We start from the raw sequence: 16498 nt of genomic DNA, 5'->3' as shown, positions 1-16498 counted from the left end.
TTGCACAAACGCAACAATGGTTAGCTCAGAACCAACTTCTGTTAAATACTCTCGAAACTGAATTCCTTCTGATTGCTCCCCCAATCACTCAGCACCTACCCTGGACTGACTTAAACAACTTACTGCTCTTAACTGCACCCCGCATGTGGTAGACTTCGCTAAATCTTTAGGCATCACCTTGGACAAACACCTAAATGTGTAAGCGCACATCAGTGCAGCTATTTGGGGAGCCAACTTTCAACTTAACACCCTTAAGAAAATCAAGCCTTTCCTCCCCCCCCGGAGACATCAGACCGGCGGTTCAATCCTTGGTTATCTCTAAACTGGAGTATGGACTGGTGACCCTTGCTTCCCAAAGCTAGCTTGGCCCCAATCAGAGCTACCCTAAACACATCGGCCAGACTCATAACGGGCTCTAGAATACATGACCACAACTCCCGACCTTTGCAACTAAATTGGCTATCTATCGAAGATAGCTAGCTTGATGCATAAAAACATAAATTACAACACCCCTGTCTACCTGGCAAATAAGCTTGAGCTTACGGGCTCAGGCCGGAACCTAAGAAGTACGTCCACACTACTTTTGAAACCACCCAAATTAAAAAAGAAAAGATCTTACACCGGTCTTGCTCCAAGAATCTGGAACGCCCTGCCTCCCAAGATCAGATCCAATCCTTCCACTGCATCTTTCAAGAAACTTGTCAAACGGCTATTCTTGAACGGACTTTAACAACATCAACTTGTTCTCATGCTCACGCTTTGTCTACAAATCTGATTCTTAATGTACTCCGTTGCTGCGATTTATTGTATGCCTGTCTTTTAAATTGTTATCGAGCTCTAGGGCACTTCTGTTACAGTTCTGGTCGAGCCAACCCCCAACCCATGACCGGGTCTGTTTCCTCTCGTTTGTCTTACATTGTTTGCTTGACTACACCCTCTGTACCATTGTGTTTTGATTTATCATGTTCTTGCCAAATGTGTACAGTGCTCTGATACCCGTAAGGATCTTGTTTGTGCCTTATAAAACTTTTCAAATAAAAATAAAAAATAAAGTAGAAAGAAGCAAGATAAGTGATGAAAGAGGCAAGAGAGGTGCAGAAAGAGTCAAGAAAAGTGCAGAAATATACAAGAGAGGTGCAGAAAGAGGCAAGTGAGGTGCAGAAAGAGGCAGGAGGGTTGCAGAAAGAGGCAAGAGAAATGCAGGAAGACGCAACAGAGGTGCAGAAGGAGGCAAGAGAACTGCAGAGCTAACTATAAGGCCGAGGTCAAAAGCAGAAAATTAGCACTACAGGGGGAAGTGTGGGCGGACCTAAGGGAGGCGGCAGAAAAAAAGGATTTTAGCCCTGCTTTCATGATAGCCGCACCCCGGAGGTGGGTGCAAACATCCTACCGGAGCAGTGGGTCTCCCACTTTAAGAGCTTGTATAATCATGGGATTGAGACCACTGCCCCGGAGGAAGGTGCTGACTCGCAGGTGCAGTTGGTTGAGTTCACCCTAGCAGAAATAAAAGTGGGCATTGAGGGACTATCTCAAAACAAGGCACCCGGCCCAGACGGGACTCCCTCCGATCTGTTTATTAGCAATGTGGAGTTATGGGCCCCAATCAAGACCAGGGTGATAAACGCAGCAATTGCGTTTGGTTTGCCACGATCTTGGTCAACTGCCATCATTGTTCCTATCTTCAAGAAAGGCAACAGGGACAACCCCCAGTGTTATCGGCCCATTTCGCTGATTGATGTCTCTGCCAAGATTTTAGGAAGGGTAATTCTCAATAGACTAATTGAATGGACCGAGGAAAAAAACATCATATCGGACATTCAATATGGTTTTAGATCAGGGAGGTCAACTAGTGATCAATGTTTGAATCTCTATATGCTGGTCGCCAAGTACACTAAAACAACTAATGAAACCATTCATCTAGGGTTCATGGACTTGGCGGCTGCTTTTGATCACGTAAATAGGGACAAGCTGTGGCTAATGATGGACCAGCTTGGTATTGACAAGGGCCTGATCACCACACTTAGGGAATTGCACAGGGACACTACAGCCAGGGTACGTTATAACACTGAAGGGGGACTCACCGATCCCTTTGTTTGCACTAGTGGGGTGAGACAGGGGTGCATTCTTGTGCCCTTCTTATTCTCACTATACATCAATAATGTAGAGCAGACCCTGATAAATTTAAACACTGATTGCCCAAAGGTTGGTACGCGTCACATTCCAGTTCTGCTTTATGCAGACGATGCGGTTCTGTTGGCCCGTACGCCAAAAAGCTTACAGACCCTAATCAATGGTTTTGTGAAGTTTATGGGAAACTTAGATCTTTCCGTTAATCTTGACAAATCATTTGTTATGATGGCAGGTAATAAATCCCGGACTAAGTTTACTTACAGAATTGGGACTCATATATTGGAAAAAGTGCAGACCTTCTCCTATCTGGGCATACTGTTTGATGAGAGGTTAAAATTCACCCCCTTGGTAGAAGAGAGATGTGGGAAATTAATATCATCAAATGGTGCAATAACCAATTATGGGCGGAGGTTAGGGCGATGGTCCCCAGAACAAGCAATGAATCTTTATAGCTCCATTTGTTGCTCTAAAGCTCTGTATGGTGCGGAAGTCTGGGGCTTCGTTGACATTGAACAACTGCAGCGGGAGGAAAATAAAATTGTGCGTTCAGCGCTTAAAATTCCCCAGAGTACTCCAGCTGTTATTGCCCATAGAGAGCTAGGGAGGCCATACATTATAGATACGGCCAAGTGCAGACCCATTTTATCATGGGTCAATATATGGACAAATCCAGAAGCCGAGATAAGTAGGCAAATAATGAGAGATTGCTTAGGGAGAGAAAGATCTATGAACATACCTTGGCTTAAGTATGTTAAGACCAGTCTGGAGAACTTGGGCCACATAGATCTTTTTGTTAACCCGTCAGTGATTAAAGTTCAGGATAAACTTAAGCTAAAAAGATTATTCCTGGCCCAAAGAAACACAAATAGAATGATAAAAGAAGGGAGCAAGGGATCAGTGAATGTGCATAGTACCGTTAAGACCACAGAGGGAATGGAAACTTATCTTTATCTTATGCATAATGCTCAGGACAGATTTTTAATATCCCGTTTTAGGCTCAATCTTTTACCATATTTATTAGCTGATCCATTAGGCTATACTGTTTCGATTGAGCAGAAGGGTGCCTGCGGCTGCGACAACATGTCTCCGCAGGACACCCTTCATTTTGTATTTTTTTGTTCTTTTTATTCAATGCCGAGACGGAGATTCCTAATTGATATCATGAGAAGGGCCAATCTGACTCAAATTAAACCTGCGCTACTATTTTTACAACGGGCGGTCGACCCACTGACTTTGTGCTGCATATTGAATTTTATCAAAGTCGCATTGAGATTACGAGCAACCAGAGGTCAGGTATAAATTGTGATTGCTATGAATTTATGTACCACTTTTGTAAATATGTATCCCTCCTTTTGTCAGAGCTCTTATGATGCTGATTTAATTGCTTTTTAAATGATGAATTGTGTATATATATATATCCTTTTATGGTGTTTTTAACAACCGAATAAAGAACTACTGAACTGAACTGAACTGAGTCAAGAGATGTGCAGAAAGAGGAAAAGGGGGTGGAGGGTGGAGGAAGAGGGGTGCAAAAAGAAGCAAGAGAGGTGCGGAAAAAAGCTAAAGAAGTGCCGAGAGAACCAATGGAGGTGCAGAAAGAGGCAAGAGGGGTGCAGAAACAAGCAACAGAAATGCTGAAAGAAGCAACAGAGGGGTAGAAAGAAGCAAGAGAAGTGATGAAAGAGACAAGAGAGTTGCAGAAAGAAACAAGAGCAGTGCAGAAAGAACCAACAGAGGAGCAAAAAGAGGCAAGAGGGGTGCAGAAAGAGGCAAGAGAAATGCAGAAAGAAACAAAGAGGTGCAGAAAGAGGCAAGAGAACTGCAGAAAGGGGCATGAGAGGTGGGGAAAAAGGCAAAAGAGATACACAAAAAGGGATGAATGGTGCAGAGGCAAGGGGGTGCCGAAAGAAGGAAGACAGTGCAGAAAGAAACAAGAGAAATGCACAAAGAAGCAACAAAGAGGCAAGAGCGGCGCAGAGAGAGGCAAGAGAAGCGCAGAAAGAAGCCAGAGAGGTGCAGAAGGAGGCAAGAGAACTGCAGAAAGGGGCAAGAGATGTGCAGAAACAGGAAAAAGGGGTGGAGGAAGAGGCAAGAGGGGTGTAAAAAGAAGCAAGAGAGATTCGGAAAAAAGCAAGAGAAGTGCAGAGAGAACCAATGGAGGTGCAGAAAGAGGCAAGAGGGGTGCAGACACAAGCAACAAAACTGCTGAAATAAGCAACAGAGGTGTAGAAAGAAGCAAGAGAAGTGATGAAAGAGACAAGAGAGTTGCAGAAAGAAACAAGAGAGGTACAGAAAAAAGCAAGAGAACTGCAGAAAGAGGCAAGAGAGTTGCAGAAACAGGCAAAAGTGGTGCAAAAAGAGGGAACAGGGGTGCAGACAGAGGCAAGAGAGGTGCAGAAAGATAGAACAGGGGTGCAGAAAGAGACAAGAGTGGTGCAGAAAAAAGCAAGAGCAGTGCAGAAAGAAACAAAAGAGGTGCAGAAAGAGGCAAGAGAAATGCAGAAAAAGGAATGAGAGGTGGGGAAAAAGGCAAAAGAGATACACAAAAAGGGAAGAATGGTGCAGAAAGAGGCAAGGGGATGCCGAAAGAAGCAAGACAGTGCAGAAAGAAACAAGAGAAGTGCACAAAGAAGCAACAAAGAGGCAAGAGCGGTGCAGAGAGAGGCAAGAGAAGTGCAGAAAGAAGCCACCGAGGTGCAGAAAAAGGCAGGAGAAGTGCAGAAAGAGGCAAGAGAGGTCAGAAACAGGAAGGAGAGGTACAGAAAGGAGGAAAGGGGTTTCGAAAGACAGAAAGAGTCAAGAGAACTGCAGAAAGAGGCAAGAAAGTTGCAGAAACAGGCAAAAGAGGTGCAGACAGAGGGAACAGGGGTGCAGACAGAGGCAAGAGAGGTGCAGAAAGATGGAAGAAGGGTGCAGAAAGAGGCAAGAGTGGTGCTGAAAAAAGCAAGAGCAGTGCAGAAAGAACCAACAGAGGAGAAAAAAGAGGCAAGACGGGTGCAGAAAGAGGCAAGAGAAGTGGAGAAAGAAACAAAAGAGGTGCAAAAAGACGCAAGACAGCTGTAGAAAGAGGCATGAGAGGTGGGGGAAAGGCAAAAGAGATACACAAATAGGGAAGAAGGGTACAGAAAGAGGAAAGGGGGTGCATAAAGAATCAAGAAAAGTACAGAAAGAAGCAATAGAGGTGCAGAAAGAGGCAAAAGGGTGCAGAAAGAGGCAAGACAGGTGCACAAAGACGAAGAAGGGTGCAGAAAGAGGCAAGAGGGGTACAGAAAGAGGCAAGAGGGGTACAGAAAGAAGCAAGAGGGGTACAGAAAGAAGCATGAGAGGTGCAGAAAGGAGCAAGAGAGGTGCAGAAAGAAGCAAAAGAAGTTCGGAAACAGGCAGGAGAGGTACGGAAAGAACAAAAAGGGATGCAGAAAGAGGCAAGAGGGGCGTAGAAAGAAGCAAGTGAGGTGCAGAAAGAGGCAATAGAGGTGCAGACAAAGACAAGAGAAGGGCAGAAACAGGCAATAGAAGTGCAGAGAGAGGCAACAGAAGGGCTGAAAGAGGCAAGCAAGGTGCATAAAGAGGCAAAAGGGATGCAGAAGGAGTCAAGAGAGCTGCAGCAAGAGGCAAGAGATGTGCAGAAAGAAGAAAGTGGGGTAGAGGAAGAGGAAGAGGGGTGCAAAGAGAAGCAAGAAAGGTGCTTAAAAAAGCAAGAGAAGTGCTGACACAACCAATGGAGGGGCAGAAAGAGGCAAGAGGGATACAGAAACAGGCAACAGAAGTGCTGAAAGAAGCAACAGAGGTGTAGAAAGAAGCAAGAGAAGTTATGAAAGAGACAAGAGTTGCAGAAAGAGACAAGAGAGGTACCGAAAAAAGCAAGGGAAGTTCAAAAAGAGGCCAGAGAGGTGCACAAAGGTTCAAGAGCTGTGCAGAAATTCACCTCACCCACTTGCCTGGTGCTGATCCCTGCTTAATTGGACTAAAGTGAAGGGTGCGGCACTACGTAGGGAGGATCTACTCGGCATCCGTAAATTTCCCCTAGCGCCTCAATGGGACACAATGGTTTCCAAGCTTCAGGAGGTGGTCACTAACGTGGGGGACTCGAATGCTCTATCTGGGGCCGGCACTCAAGATCCATCCCTCACTGATAGAGGCGTAGAGTAGTGCGGCCTCCAGATTGCTTTAGCTCTACAGTTTCAGAACTCCATCGCCTCTGGACCCTGGCAGCTCTGGCTCCCCCGGCTACACTAGATGTGGCAGCAGGTCTTAAGTGACTTCAGTTTCCCTTCCTTGTCTTATGTTGTCCTCATTTTGTTGTACCCTATGTCCCCAGTTGAGTTCGATCTGCACTATATTGGGTCCATTTGCATGTCACCCGCTGGTGAGACTCATCAGCACTGATCCGCCCTGTCTAGGGGTATTGACCCATGACTTTATATGATTGCCGCGAAGTACTCGCCTGTTTCTTCTTTTGCTATTAAGTACTGCACATTATGCTGTTGGCCATCACTTTTCATTTTCTTCCTTTTTGCTGTATGAGCACTGCTCTGATTGTATGTTTTAAAAATGTGCAAAAATGCTAATAAAAAATAAAGATTTAAACAAAAAGAGAAGTGCAGAAACAGACAAGAGGGGTGCCGAAAGAGGCACGTGAGGTGCAGAAATTGGCAGAAGGGGTGCAGAAAGAGGCAAGAGAAGTGCAGAAAGAAGCAACACAAGTGCAGAAGGAGGCAAGAGAACTGCAGCAAGAGGCAAGAGACATGCAGAAAGAGGAAAGAGGGGTGTGGAAGGAGGCAAGAGGGATGCAGAAAGAGGCAAGAGAGGTGCAGAAAGAAGCATCAGAGCTGCAGAAAGAGGCAAGAGAACTGCAGAGAGAGGCTAGAGAGTTGAGGAAACAGGCAAATCAGGTGCAACAAGAGGGAACAGGGGTGCAGACAGAGGCAAGAGAGGTGAAGAAAGATGGAAGAGGAGTGTAGAAAGAGGCAAGACAGGTGCAGAAAGAAGCAAGAGCAGTGCAGAAAGAACCAACAGAGGTGCAGAAAGAGGCTAGAGAAGTGCAGAAAGAAGCAAAAGAGGAGCAGAAAGAGGCAAGGGAACTGGAGGAAGAGGCAAGAAAGGTGCAGAAATAAGCAACAGAGGTGCAAAAAGAGGCAAGAGCGGTGCAGAAAGAGGCAAGAGCAGTGCTGAAAGAAGCAACAGAGGTGCAGAAAGACACAAGAGAAGTGCTGAAAGAGGCAAGAGAGGTCAGAAACAGGCAGGAGAGGTACAGAAAGAGGGAACAGGGGTGCAGAAAGAAGCAACAGAGGTGCAGAAAGACACAAGAGAAGTGCTGAAAGAGGCAAGAGAGGTCAGAAACAGGCAGGAGAGGTACAGAAAGAGGGAACAGGGGTGCAGAAAGAGGCAAAGAGAGGTACAGAAAGAGGAAAGAGGGGTGGAGAAAAAGGCAAGAGGGGTGAAGAAAGAAGCAAGTGAGAATAAGAAAGAGGCAACAGAGGTGCGGAAAGAGGCAACAGAGGTACAGAAACAGGCAAAAGAAGTGCAGAAAGAGGCAAGATAAGTGCTGAAAGAAGCAACAGAGGTATAGAAAGAAGCAAGAGAAGTGATGAAAGAGACAAGAGAGTTTCAGAAAGAAACAAGAGCAGTGCAGAAAGAACCAACAGAGGAGCAAAAAGAGGCAAGAGGGGTGCAGAAAGAGGCAAGAGAAATGCAGAAAGAAACAAAGAGGTGCAGAAAAAGGCAAGAGAACTGCAGAAAGAGGCATGAGAGGTGGGGAAAAAGGCAAAAGAGATACACAAAAAGGGAAGAAAGGTGCAGAAAGAGGCAAGGGGGTGCCGAAAGAAGGAAGACAGTGCAGAAAGAAACAAGAGAAATGCACAAAGAAGCAACAAAGAGGCAAGAGCGGCGCAGAGAGAGGCAAGAGAAGCGCAGAGAGGTGCAGAAGAAGGCAAGAGAACTGCAGAAAGGGGCAAGAGATGTGCAGAAAGAGGAAAAAGGGGTGGAGGAAGAGGCAAGAGGGGTGCAAAAAGAAGCAAGAGAGGTGCGGAAAAAAGCAAGAGAAGTGCAGAGAGAACCAATGGAGGTGCAGAAAGAGGCAAGAGGGGTGCAGAAACAAGCAACAGAACTGCTGAAATAAGCAACAGAGGTGTAGAAAGAAGCAAGAGAAGTGATGAAAGAGACAAGAGAGTTGCAGAAAGAAACAAGAGAGGTACAGAAAAAAGCAAGAGAACTGCAGAAAGAGGCAAGAGAGTTGCAGAAACAGGCAAAAGAGGTGCAAAAAGAGGGAACAGGGGTGCAGACAGAGGCAAGAGAGGTGCAGAAAGATGGAACAGGGGTGCAGAAAGAGACAAGAGTGGTGCAGAAAAAAGCAAGAGCAGTGCAGAAAGAAACAAAAGAGGTGCAGAAAGAGGCAAGAGAACTGCAGAAAAAGGAATGAGAGGTGGGGAAAAAGGCAAAAGAGATACACAAAAGGGAAGAATGGTGCAGAAAGAGGCAAGGGGATGCCGAAAGAAGCAAGACAGTGCAGAAAGAAACAAGAGAAGTGCACATAGAAGCAACAAAGAGGCAAGAGCGGTGCAGAGAGAGGCAAGAGAAGTGCAGAAAGAAGCCACCGAGGTGCAGAAAAAGGCAGGAGAAGTGCAGAAAGAGGCAAAAGAGGTCAGAAACAGGCAGGAGAGGTACAGAAAGGAGGAAAGGGGTTTAGAAAGACAGAAAGAGGCAAGAGAACTGCAGAAAGAGGCAAGAAAGTTGCAGAAACAGGCAAAAGAGGTGCAGACAGAGGGAACAGGGGTGCAGACAGAGGCAAGAGAGGTGCAGAAAGATGGAAGAGGGGTGCAGAAAGAGGCAAGAGTGGTGCAGAAAAAAGCAAGAGCAGTGCAGAAAGAACCAACAGAGGAAAAAAAAGAGGCAAGACGGGTGCAGAAAGAGGCAAGAGAAGTGGAGAAAGAAACAAAAGAGGTGCAAAAAGAGGCAAGACAACTGTAGAAAGAGGCATGAGAGGTGGGGAAAAAGGCAAAAGAGATACACAAATAGGGAAGAAGGGTACAGAAAGAGGAAAGGGGTGCATACAGAATCAAGAAAAGTGCAGAAAGAAGCAACAGAGGTGCAGAAAGAGGCAAAACAGTGCAGAAAGAGGCAAGACAGGTGCACAAAGACGAAGAAGGGTGCAGAAAGAGGCAAGAGGGGTACAGAAAGAGGCAAGAGGGGTACAGAAAGAAGCAAGAGGGGTACAGAAAGAAGCATGAGAGGTGCAGAAAGGAGCAAGAGAGGTGCAGAAAGAAGCAAAAGAAGTGCAGAAACGGGCAGGAGAGGTACAGAAAGAGCAAAAAGGGATGCAGAAAGAGGCAAGAGGGGCGTAGAAAGAAGCAAGTGAGGTGCAGAAAGAGGCAATAGAGGTGCAGACAAAGACAAGAGAGGGGCAGAAACAGGCAATAGAAGTGCAGAGAGAGGCAACAGAAGGGCTGAAAGAGGCAAGCAAGGTGCATAAAGAGGCAAAAGGGGTGCAGAAGGAGTCAAGAGAGCTGCAGAAAGAGGCAAGATATGTGCACAAAGAAGATAGTGGGGTAGAGGAAGAGGAAGCGGCAAGAGGGGTGCAAAAAGCAGCAAGAAAGGTGCTTAAAAAAGCAAGAGAAGGGCCGACACAACCAATGGAGGGGCAGAAAGAGGCAAGAGGGATACAGAAACAGGCAACAGAAGTGCTGAAAGAAGCAACAGAGGTGTAGAAAGAAGCAAGAGAAGTGATGAAAGAGACAAGAGTTGCAGAAAGAAACAAGAGAGGTACCGAAAAAAGCAAGGGAAGTTCAAAAAGAGGCCAGAGAGGTGCACAAAGGTTCAAGAGCTCTGCAGGAATTCACCTCACCCACTTGCCTGGTGCTGATCCCTGCTTAATTGGACTAAAGCGGAGGGTGCGGCACTACATAGGGAGGATCTACTCGGCATCCGTAAATTTCCCCTAGCGCCTCAATGGGACACAGTGGTTTACAAGCTTCAGGAGATGGTCACTAACGTGGGGGACTCGAATGCTCTATCTGGGGCCGGCACTCAAGATCCATCCCTCACTGATAGAGGCGTAGAGTAGTGCGGCCTCCAGATTGCTTTAGCTCTACTGTTTCAGAACTCCATCGCCTCTGGACCCTGGCAGCTCTGGCTCCCCCGGCTACACTAGATGTGGCAGCAGGTCTTAAGTGACTTCAGTTTTCCTTCCTTGTCTTATGTTGTCCTCATTTTGTTGTACCCTATGTTCCCAGTTGAGTTCGAACTGCACTATATTTGGTCCATTTGCATGTCACCCGCTGATGAGACTCATCAGCACTGATCCGCCCTGTCTAGGGGTATTGACCCATGACTTTATGTGATTGCCGCGAAGTACTCGCCTGTTTCTTCTTTTGCTATTAAGTACTGCACATTATGCTGTTGGCCATCACTTTTCATTTTCTTCCTTTTTGCTGTATGAGCACTGCTCTGATTGTATGTTTTAAAAATGTGCAAAAATGCTAATAAAAAATAAAGATTTTAACAAAAAGAGAAGTGCAGAAACAGACAAGAGGGGTGCCGAAAGAGGCACATGAGGTGCAGAAATTGGCAGAAAGAGGCAAGAGAAGTGCAGAAAGAAGCAACACAAGTGCAGAAGGAGGCAAGAGAACTGCAGCAAGAGGCAAGAGACATGCAGAAAGAGGAAAGAGGGATGTGGAAGGAGGCAAGAGGGATGCAGAAAGAGGCAAGAGAGGTGCAGAAAGAAGCATCAGAGCTGCAGAAAGAGGCAAGAGAACTGCAGAGAGAGGCTAGAGAGTTGAGGAAACAGGCAAATGAGGTGCAACAAGAGGGAACAGGGGTGCAGACAGAGGCAAGAGAGGTGAAGAAAGATGGAAGAGGAGTGTAGAAAGAGGCAAGACAGGTGCAGAAAGAAGCAAGAGCAGTGCAGAAAGAACCAACAGAGGTGCAGAAAGAGGCTAGAGAAGTGCAGAAAGAAGCAAAAGGGGAGCAGAAAGAGGCAAGGGAACTGGAGAAAGAGGCAAGAAAGGTGTAGAAAGAAGCAACAGAGGTGCAAAAAGAGGCAAGAGCGGTGCAGAAAGAGGCAAGAGCAGTGCAGAAAGAAGCAACAGAGGTGCAGAAAGACACAAGAGAAGTGCTGAAAGAGGCAAGAGAGGTCAGAAACAGGCAGGAGAGGTGCAGAAAGAGAGAACAGGGGTGCAGAAAGAGGCAAAGAGAGGTACAGAAAGAGGAAAGAGGGGTTGAGAAAAAGGCAAGAGGGGTGAAGAAAGAAGCAAGTGAGAATAAGAAAGAGGCAACAGAGGTGCGGAAAGAGGCAACAGAGGTACAGAAACAGGCAAAAGAAGTGCAGAAAGAGGCAAGATAAGTGCTGAAAGAAGCAACAGAGGTATAGAAAGAAGCAATAGAAGTGATGAAGAGACAAGAGAGGTGCAGAAAGAGGCGAGAGGTGCAGAAAAAAAGAGAAGTGCAGAAAAAGGCAAGTGAGGTGCAGAAAGAGTCAGGAGAAGTGCGGAAAGAGGCAAGAGAGGTGTAAAAAGAGGCAAGTGAGGTGTAGAAACAGACAAGAGGGGTGCAGAAATAGCCAAGAGAAGTGCTGAAAGAAGCAACAGTGGTGCAGAAGGAGGCAAGAGAACTGCAGAAAGAGGCAAGAGAGTTGCAGAAACAGGTGAGAGAGGTGCAGAAAGAGGAAAGAGAGGTGCAGAAAGAGGAAAGAGAGGTGCAGAATGCAGAAAGAGGAAAGAGGTGCAGAAAGAGGAAAGAAAGGTGCAGAAAGAGGTAAGAGGGGTGCCGGAAGAAGCAAGAGAGATGCCGAAAAAAGCAAGAGAAGTGCAGAAATAACCAACAGAGGTGCAGAAAGAGGCAAGAGGGGTGCAGAAAGAGGCAAAAGAAGTGCAAAAAAATCAACAGAGGTACAGAAAGAAGCAAGAGAAGCGCTGAAAGAAGCAACAGAGGTGCAGAAAGAGGCATGAGGGGTGCAGAAACAGGCAAGAGAAGTGCAGAAAGAAGCAACAGAAATGCAGAAAGAGGCAAGAGAAGTGCAGAAAGAGGCAAGAGAAGAGCAGAAAGAGACAAGAGAGGTGCAGAAACAAGCAACAGATGTGCACAAAGGGGAAAGAGGGGTGCAGAAAGAGGGAAGAGGGGTACAGAAAGAAGCAAGAGAGAGGGACAAAAAGCAAGGGAAGTGCAGAAAGAAGCAAGTGAGGTACAGAAAGAGGCAACAGAGGTGCAGAAAGAGGGAATAGGATGCAGAAAGAGGTAAGAGAGGTGCAGAAAGAGGCAATAGAGGTGCAGAAAGAGGGACGAGGGTGCAGAAAGAAGCAAAAGAGGTGCTGAAAGAAGCAAGGGAAGTGCAGAAAGAAACAAGAGAGGTGAAAGAAAGAGGCAATAGATGTGCAGAAAGAGGGAAGAGGGTGCAGAAAGAGGTAAGAGAATGGCAGAAAGAAGCAACTGAGGTGCAGAAAGAGGCTAGAGATGTGCAGAAGAAAAACTCAAGAGAGGTGCAAAAAGAAGGGAGGTGCAGAAAGTGGTAAAGATGTGCAGAAAGAGGCAAGAGTAATGCAGAAAAAGGAAGAAAGGCGCACAAAGAGGCAAGAGAAATGCAGAAAGAGACAATTGAGGCGCAGAAAGAAGCCTGAGTGGTTTGCGCACCATTAGTACCAATTTAACACCACCACTTAGCAAAAAGTAACTGGTGACCATTCCAGGTTTGCAAATGGCCTTCCACCACACTGTAACAGTTGTCGCTGCATTTTTGGTAACGTTTGAGCCGTTTAAGATAGAAACAAGGTTTTTTTGTTCAAATCTGCAGATCATGCAGCAGATGATGGATTATGTGGCAAATGCGGAAAATGTCTATGCAAAAATCGGGGCAGCCGAACTGCCACATAATTCCAGTGGCCCTGGTCATACCTCCGACAAGGTCCAGAACTGCTCCTCAGTGGTTCCTTCCTTTTTCTGTCTCATTGAGTTTATAGTTTAGCTTCTATGGAAACGAGGAGGATTAAACCTGAGGTTACCACTCCTCAACACAGACTACCATACCACATAATTACTTTCCATAACACATAATCCCACTCTACAAAATTCCTAACACACTAAATACCACATACCATCTATCCACATAATTTCACTGCACCACATACTACATAATTCCACTACACACAACGTATATCCACTCCACTACAAAAAACATTAGTAAAAGACTTTTACATTTACAACACCAATAGCCCTAACTTTCACAACTGTGAGACCTATTACATTGCAAATGCTTCTTTAACTAGTAGTGCCGTTTGCAGAAACTAGTAGTGGTGTTTGCAGAGAGGTGGAGAAAGGGGGCTGGGCCACCGACTAGCGCTCAGGAGTTCCGCTGTGTAGGACTTACAGAAGGTACCAGGAGGGCTTCTTGGCCCCCAAAGTCCCTCAGGAGTATAGTGGACTTCATCCCCCAACCAGTTGCTTGCCAGGAGACGCGTTTGCAGAGTGATGGATAAAGGGGGCATGGCCTCTGAAGACCTCTTAGCAATTCCACTGTGTGGGACTTACTGGAAGTAACAGGAGGGGTAGTTTGCCCCCAAGGTCATCCTTGGGGGCCAACTACTCCTCTTATTACCTCAAATAAGTCCCACACAGTAGGTTCTCATAGCAGGTCATGCCCCCTTTGCCACCAGTCTCCAAACGAGCTCCCTGGCACGCTCTTGGATGGGGATTAAAGTCCCCTTCACTGCTGGGGGTCCTTAGGGGCCAACTAGCCTACGTCTTACCTCCAGTAAGCCCCACACAGTGGGATTGCTGAGAGGTGGACACAGGCCAAGCCCCCTTTCTCCACCACTCTGCAAACGCACCTCCTGGCACGATCCTCCTTGGGGGATGAAGTCCCCTTGCTTCCTGAGGGTCCCTGGAGGCTAACTAGCCCTTCTGTTATCTCTAGTAAGCCCCACACAGATGGTTTGCTGACAGTGGTCTGAAGCCATGCCCCCTTTTTACACAACTCTGCAAACACGCCTCATGGCGCACTGCTGCTCGGGGGATGAAGTCCACTTCAGTCCTTAGGTCCTCAGGACACAAGAGGACCACATCGCCCCACCAGGAGTGCGCCATGAGGCACGATTGCAGAGTGGTGTAAAAAGGGGCGTGGCCTCGGACCACCTCTCAGCAATTCCACTGTATGGGGCTTACTGGAGGTACCTGGTGGGCTAGTTGGCCCCTAAGAACCTTTAGTATTCAAGGGGACTTAATCCCCCAACCCAGAATGGGCCAGGAGATGCATTTGCATAGTTGTGCAGGGAGGGGGCGGGACCTCCAGGGAAAGGCCAGCTTCTCTTTCCTGTTTTTTTTTTTTTTTTTAGAAGCCGGGCTGTGTGGCCCCACTTCTCTTAATATTTTTTGGGCCCTGTGGACCCCATCCCCCGGAGCATGGCCAATTTTTTATTTAAAAAAATTTCTACATTTAAAGGAGGGGTCTGCGCGCCCCTCTCCTGAGGCCTTTTTTAGCCCCGGTGCCCATGCTATACCTCTTTTTAAATTATTTTTTTATTTTACGAGAGGGGGCCCATGGCTCCCCTCCCCCGGGGCCTGGTCTCACGTTGGATACTGCGAGGGAAGCCCCAATGCCCCTGTGGTCCCTGCCGGCTCTCCACCTCCTGCGGGAGCCGGCATTGCTTTTGAACAAAGGGAGCTGCAAACATGCAGCTCCCTTTGCCCAAAAGCAAATCTGCTTCACTTCATGGAAGCAAGAGCAGTGTTTCTGCTCTCACTTCCATGAAGCGAAGCAGAAGTTTGCTATGACAGGGCGGAAGCAGTGACATAGCAAACTGCAATGTCCCGAGGTTGGGCACCCCAAGACATTGCTGGAGCCGGCTCCGTGGGGGTGGTGGTCCCCAGGGCCAAGGAGGGCTCCTGGAGGGCGACTGCGCGGCCCCCTCCCTTCTTGTAGATAGCCCCAGGGAGGTGGTGGTCCCCGGGGCTGGGGGTCCGCAATGGTTCAACCGAGTCACAAGATGGCTGCCAACACTTCTTGGTTTGAAGTGTTGGCAGCCAATCAGAATCAAGCTCGTGATCTGTAGCGTTCTCGGATCCACTGCGGTCATCAGATACTAATTAATATCTATTATGTATGAATTTCTCAGAAACTACTGAACGGATTAAAACTATTTTTATAAAAGGTCACTTTCTGAACCAAGACCTACATTTTTGCCAAATTTGGTGTAATTCCGTTCAGCAGTTCAGGCTGCAGCTTTGTTCAAAGTTTCCTATGAAAATAGTGCAAATGGCAGTGAAGAATGCTATTAAGCAAAAGTATGATGTTAACTGCGTTTGTACAATTTGAACTACACTGGTGCACCTTGGAACCTGTAGTGCTATGATGTACTGTCACATGACTTTGAGCACTTGCAATCATTTGAAATGTCACCCACCTGCGATCAAGGCTTGACATAGCCGAAACACGTAAGGACATGAGTTGGCAGTAATGAAACTAAATATCTGGAACTGTTACAAAACCGGGCTCGGTATGTGTGTGTGTGTGTGTGTGTGTGTATATATATATATATATATATATATATATATATATATATCGTCAAGACAACTCGGCAGAAGTCCACCAACCAGAGTATCCACGGCACAGAAGGGGTCCACAACAGTTAAATTAAGGTATTTTTTAATCCTTTAACACATGTGCAAACAAAAGAGGACGGTCGACGCGTTTCTGCAGATGCCTTCAACTGGACCATATATATTTTAAAAAACAAGTGCCCGCAAGCTGGAGACGCACTCAACAACAACCTTATATACCCTCCGGTTATTAGTACAAGGCAGGATACGAAGCAGGATACAGCGTCCAAACTCCTTTAGTGCAATTACATCGCCTGGCGCGTTTCGAAGCTTTTTAGCTTCTTCTTCAAAGGCAGCTGCCCGGTAAGTATTCAAACTGATGCTTTGACATTCTCATTATCTGCATGATTTTATTGCTTTGCTCAGTGCATATGTCATTCTCACCGCATGCTTGGACTTGTAGTCCTGTTCAAAGCCGCATATCTCCTCTTAGTGAGTTTGTTGGATAATTAGCAGTTCCAGAAGCAATGTTTCCCAGTAGTAGTGCATGTAGAGTCATGCTATTCCTCATTTAGCCAAGGTTGAAGTGCCGCATCCTGGTGTCGATACAGTTCCCACCAACGATCTTTCATCTTTGTCAGAAATGGTCGGTCTCCCACAGCCAGGCCGCCTTGTCAAAATATTTTATAAACAAATGCCCGCAAGCTGGAGACGCACTCAACAATAACCTTATATACCCTCCTGTTATTAGTACGAGGCAGGATACACCGTCTAAACTCCTTTAGTGCAATTACATCGCCTGACGCGTTTCAAAGCTTTTCAGCTTCTTCTTCAAAGGCAGCTTCCT

The 16498-nt window shown here is 46.6% G+C and overlaps 1 long non-coding RNA gene across 1 annotated transcript in view; it reads left to right on the top strand.

Annotated features, from left to right (window-relative positions):
* The first annotated feature begins 15843 nt into the window (after positions 1-15843).
* The window catches only part of LOC146786205 (uncharacterized), a 198272-nt gene continuing 197617 nt past the window's right edge, over positions 15844-16498 (top strand). The window contains exon 1 of the long non-coding RNA XR_014970575.1: positions 15844-16014. This is a non-coding gene — a long non-coding RNA (uncharacterized LOC146786205). The remainder of the gene's footprint in view (positions 16015-16498) is intronic.

Source organism: Triturus cristatus, chromosome 11 (assembly GCF_964204655.1).
Source record: "Triturus cristatus chromosome 11, aTriCri1.1, whole genome shotgun sequence".
Taxonomy (NCBI): Eukaryota; Metazoa; Chordata; class Amphibia; order Caudata; family Salamandridae; genus Triturus; species Triturus cristatus.
Note: the sequence above shows the minus strand (reverse complement) of the source record. Positions and strands in the feature narration are given on the sequence as shown.